Here is a 6,000-nt window from a genome sequence, read left to right on the forward strand (position 1 = left end):
CTAACAGTAATTAAAAGAAAGCAGGAGTAGCTATATGAATTTCACAATGAGCAGACTTCAAAGCACAGCAAGTTATCACAGATGAAGAAGGGCATTACATAAAGATAAAGAGAGATTAATTCTCCAACACGATACAACAAGCCTCAAAATCTAAATGCCTAAAAACAGAGTGTCAAACTATGTGAGGAAGAAACTGATAGAACTAGATGGAAAAATAGATCCAAAATTATTGTTGAAGACTTTGACACTCTTTGTCAGAAATGGCCAAATCCCAAAGGCAGATTTTCAGTAAAGACCTAGTGAAACTGGACAGCACCATCAATCAAGTGGGCATAATTGACATCTATAAACTACATCATCCAACAATGGACAGCATACACATTCTTCTCAAATCATTAGGGGACATTCAGCAAGACAGACCACATTCTCTTAGATAAATCATAGTGACTTTAAAAGAATGGGAAGTGTGCAACATCTGTTCTCAGACAACAAAGTAATTAAACTAGAAATCAGTAACAAAAAGGTAACAGAAAAATCCTAAAATACATGGAGCTTAAATAACAAACTTTGGAATAATGTGTGGTCAAAAAAGAAACCTTAGCAAAAAATTAAATATATTTTGAACAAACTTTAAATGAAAACAAAACTTATCAAAATGTATGAAACACAAAAGAACTTAGTGGAAAATTTATGGCATTGAGAGTTATATATTAAAAATAAGTCCAGGCACAGTGGCTCACACCTGCAATCCCAGCACTTTAGGAGGCTGAGGCAGGAGGATCACTTGAGGTCAGGAGTTCAAGACCAGCCTGACCAACATGGAAAATTCCCATCTTTACTAAAAATACAAAAAATAGCCTGGCATGATGGCAGGCACCTGTAATTCCAGCTACATGGGAGGCTAAGGAAGCAGAATCATTTGAACCTGGGAGCGGGAGGTTACAGTGAGCCAAGATTGCACCACTGCACTCCCAGTTGGGAGAAAGAGATAGACCCTGTCTCAAAGACAAAATAAAATAAGTAAAAACAAATAAATTTAAAAGTCAATTATCTAAACATCTTACTTACAAAGCTGAAAAAAGTACAAATTAAATTCAAGGTAAGCAGAACAAACGATGTGATATTTTACAGGTAAAGAACAAAGTAAAAGGTAATGGGACAGGATTTTTCAAATGAATATGTGGCTTGGTTTCCAAAACGTAGAAGTTTCCAAAATTAACAGGAAAAACAGAACCCCAAAGAAAATCCGTGCTTAAGGACATGAAGTGGTGACTCTCCCCTAAAATGAGGGGATACTGATCTTAAGAAATGATTAACCAAAGACATATAAAGGGGGTAATTTCATTTGCTTAATTAGCTAGCAAATACTTCAACTACGAATAATTCACCGATAAAAAATTTAGGCAAGTAGGCTCTGTGCCATGGCTCATGCCTATAATCCTAGCGCTTTGGGAGTCCAAGGCAGGTGGATGGCTTGAGCCTACGAGTTTGAGACCAGCCTGAGCAACATGGTGAAACTCTGTCTCTACCAAAAAAAAAAAAAAAAAAAAATACTTGAGTGTGGTACACACCTGTAGTCACAGCTACTTGGGAACCTCAGGTGGAAGAACCACCTGAGCTTGGAAATTCAAGGCTTCAGTGAGCCATGATTGCACTACTTTAACCTGGGCGACAGGAGTGAGACCCTGTCTCAAATAAAAAAATAAAAAAAAGAAAGAAATTTAGAAAACTATGACTATATGCAAAATGCAAAAGGATAGAAAGAATAAAATCAAAATACATGTTACCCTCTGAGAAACACGAAAATCATGATGTTTGTGAGAATATGAAAGAAAATGTAAAAAGACATATAGACACAGATGTGTGAACATGTGTGTTCCTTGAAAATGTCTCCCCTGCATCATCACCCAGTCCCTCCATGGAGTGATCCCAGCAGTCCTTCCAATCCACTGCCCTCTTCTCATGCCCTGGCCTGTGCATGGATACACGTTTTCCTCTTCCCTTTCCCTCCCCTGTCTGCTGGACTTGCTGCTCCTCACTCTCCAGAATCTCCTCCAGTGCTTCTCCTTCTAGAGGTCTCCCTTGTCCATCCCATTCCAGGCCTGAAACCTGTCCTTTTAGTTCCCAAGAGCAGTTCTTCCACCTATAATTTAGATTTCTGTTAAGTTTTCTGAGTCCCCACCAGACCAGAATATCATAGAAAATTCAAACTCTGCCTATGTTGCTGTTCCCTGTGAGCCCAAAAAGTATGGTGAACAAAGATCAGCAGAGAACATTTACCTTTATTTGAAATTTCACAAATGCATTCATGAATCTTTCAAACTTCTCACCCATATTCTTAGCTACTTTCCAATAAATTCCAAGTCTCCTCCTATCTGAAAAAAATTTGAACTTGAAGATGAGCCTGTTTCTGTTACTCCCTTCTGTTCTCAAGAAAGCATATGAATCCCGACCTCCTCCCGCCAACCTCTTCTTCAGCCTCCCCATCCTCGATCCCCTGTAGAGACCCTCTCATGGGCCCTGCTGCTTCTACCTCATCTGAACCTCTTCTTTTCTTCTGAACAGTTTTGTCCCCTTGACTGAGGAAGGTCTTGTTCTTCGAGAGTCAGGTATATTAACATGGCTCAATTGATAAACATTTCCAAATACATTTTAGTTACATACTAAAATTTTACCAACTTTGTATGTAATATTCAAATTTTTAATCACCATTACTGTTAGTCTGGTGGCCACCAAAACATAGTTTGCACTGCACACAGACAAACTAGTCCTGAAATATTCTGTTGTCACTTTATGTTAAATAAGATTACCAGCATCAAAACATGCAGAATGTTTTGTCAACAGGAAAGGCGGAAATCACACAGACAATAATGCAGCCTTTTAAAAAACTTTTAAGTTCAGGGGTACAAGTGCGGGTTGGTTACATAGATAAACTTGTGGTCGTGAATATTTGTTGTACAGATTATTTCATTACCCAGGTATTCAGCCTAGTACCTATTAGTTATTATTTTTTTATCCTCTCTCTCCTCCTACCTTCCACCCTCCCACAGGCCTCAATGTGTGTTGTTCTCCTCTGTATGTCCATTTGTTCTCATCACTTAGCTCCTATTTATGAGAACATGCGGTATTTGTTTTTTGGTTCCTGCATTATTTTGTGAAGGATAATGGCCTTCAGCTTCATCCATGTTCCCGAAAAAGACATGATCTCATTGTTATGACTGTATAGTATTCCATGGTGTATATGTATCACATTGTCTTCGTCCAGTCTATTATTGATGGGCATTTAGATTGATTCCATGTCTTCGCTATTGTGAATAGTCTTGCAATGAACATGCACGGTTGTGGCCTTTTCTTACGAAGAAATGTTTTATGGCTATGAGTCTTCTCGCCTCAGAAGGTAATGTCTTAAGATACTCATATCTCTGTGTCAAAATCTAATTAAGAACAACTAGAATCAGAATGTCAAGATATTTGTGAATTCATTTAGGGATATTTTCAATGTTGCTTTCATCTTTATGTGAATAAAAATTATACCTTCATAATTCTAGGAGCATTTTTCAGTAAGTATAAAATGATGCTATTATGTGTGTAATAGTCTAATTGACGGTGATATCTTCTTTTCCTTTAGATACATCTAAATTTTTGATTCAATGATATGTAGAGACGTCCTCCATCAAGACTCCTACAGGCACTGTGCATATACTGATTCTAACTTTACCTTTAAGGGTTTCAAATGTGAGTTTACTGATTTATCTTTCTCTGTGGGTTCCATTCATAATGTTTCATATTCACCTTAATACTGTCATCTGGAAGCATACAGCCAGGGGTATATCAAGCCATTCTCCACATTCAGTGGTAAGATTGAGAGGGTAATCATGCCAGCTCTCATACAGGTGGGGTTGCAATTACTCTACCAACACACAGTTTACAGAACTTCAGAAATACTCCAGAAACAAAAGGCAAAGACCTCAAGAGAACCTGTTTGAGTAAACTTGACCTTGAACCCTTCATCATATTCCTGTCTGCACAAAGACAGATGCTTGGACATAGCATGGCTGTCTTGCAACAAGCCCAAGGATGAGTGGCCATTCATTAGAGTTGTCAGAAATGACATGTATATATAGACTGAACCACCTCATATGACCCTCTCCTGGGTCTTCTATGTTATTTTGTTACATGTCACCAATAAACTGAATATAATATCAAATAATGCAAGTGCAGCTTTTAATTTATAAGAACACAATTATTATTAAAAGAAGAAGAAAATGTTAATGTATATCTACTCTGTTTGCTTCCCCGGTAAACATCCAGTTTGCTTGAGAATCATCTTACCTCTGTCCTTCACTATGTACATTCCACAGGCTGTTTTATTTGCATGGAGTATATTGCTCTTCATATTCTGTAAAACTTTGGTTAATAGTGCCTGGTTCTAATGCCATCACAATGTATAGGCGAAACATGCGTTCTTGATCAAGATCTGGCCTTGAAATTATTTTGATACAGTGTTAAAACACAGAGCTCCTCATTACAGCTATATCTGGCAAAACAAAAGCTCCTCTGTTAATGTGGAGTAAAAACACCCATAAACTATCAGTTGTCTTGCTGTATTGTTTGCTAACATCTCATAAATCATGAGCAAATGCAGCCGCTTGAGTAGGATTTGTATGCTATTTGATTGAAGATTTTATTAATTGTATAGCAAATATATGCCATAGAGACCCCTCTGTAGAAATGCTTCATTCAAAAGAGAATATGTGCTTCTCGACACTGTCCTGTTGGCATTAGGGCCCTCCACACTGCGGGCAAATTCTCATCTGCTGTGGAATCCTGAATTCTGTCTACCCTCTTCTTGCTGTTGTGTCTTGATCATTTCAGGTAAGGAAAACACTGTTCAACTTAGGGTGAAGAATGCCCTCTTCACTAGCCAGGACACTCAGCCGTCTATTCACATACAGACCATGTCAGACAAGTGTCAAAAGTTCAGCCTAAGACAATGAATATCAGCAGATCGGCTAAAATAATAGGAAGGTGGGTAAATTATTGACTTAGTAAAGGTAAATAAAAAGCTAAAAAGCACAAAAAGTCACAAATTTTAAAATATTATGCTAGTTTTTAAGAAAAAAATAAGATTGCAATTCCCTTTCTACAAGACCACATGACAAAACTATCGACTCCCTGGAAATGTAAGTACACATTTCCTGAGTGGCATTTATTACTTCAGTGAAAGCCAAAAATAATTTTATTAATCACTAATAAAAAAGAAAATAATACATATGTATATGATAGCTTAACTGTACAAGTAAATGTCATATAGATTTTTTAAAAAAATAAGGCATACAGAATCACGGACTTCAGTCAATGTCTATAGCTCTTCAGGAAGAAATAAACAAGATGGTAAAATTCATACTTGCATATTAACAAAATGACTGGCTCTGAATTCGGGATGTGGGTTTTAGTTTTTCTGTAGCCTTTCTCATAATTTTAATTGATTGATTTTGGGTTTTTGTTCTAACATTTGTTTTTTGGTTCAGGGGCACATATGCAGGTTGGTTACACGGGTAAATTGCATGTCCTTGGGTTTGTTGAGCAAGTGATTTCATCACCCAGACAGTGAGCATAGTACTTGATAGTTTTTTTTATTCTCACCCTCCTCCCACCCTCCAACCTGAACTAAGCTCCAATGTCTTAGTTATTCCTTCTTTGTGTCAATGTGTAGACAATGTTCAGCTCCCACTTATAAGTGAGAACATGTGGTATTTGGTTTTCTGTTTCTGCATTAGTTTGCTTAAGATAATGGCCTCAAGGTGCATCCAGGTTGCTGCAAAGGATATGATCTCCTCCATTTTATGGCTGCATAGTATTCCGTGGTGTATACGTACCACATTTTCTTTAACAAGTCCAACATAGTTGGGCACCTAGGTTGATTCCACTTCACTGCTATTGTAAATAGTGCTGCAATGAATATAAGCATACATGTGTCTTTATGGTAGAACCATTTAT

This window comes from Rhinopithecus roxellana, chromosome 5 (genome assembly GCF_007565055.1).
Source record: "Rhinopithecus roxellana isolate Shanxi Qingling chromosome 5, ASM756505v1, whole genome shotgun sequence".
NCBI lineage: Eukaryota > Metazoa > Chordata > Mammalia > Primates > Cercopithecidae > Rhinopithecus > Rhinopithecus roxellana.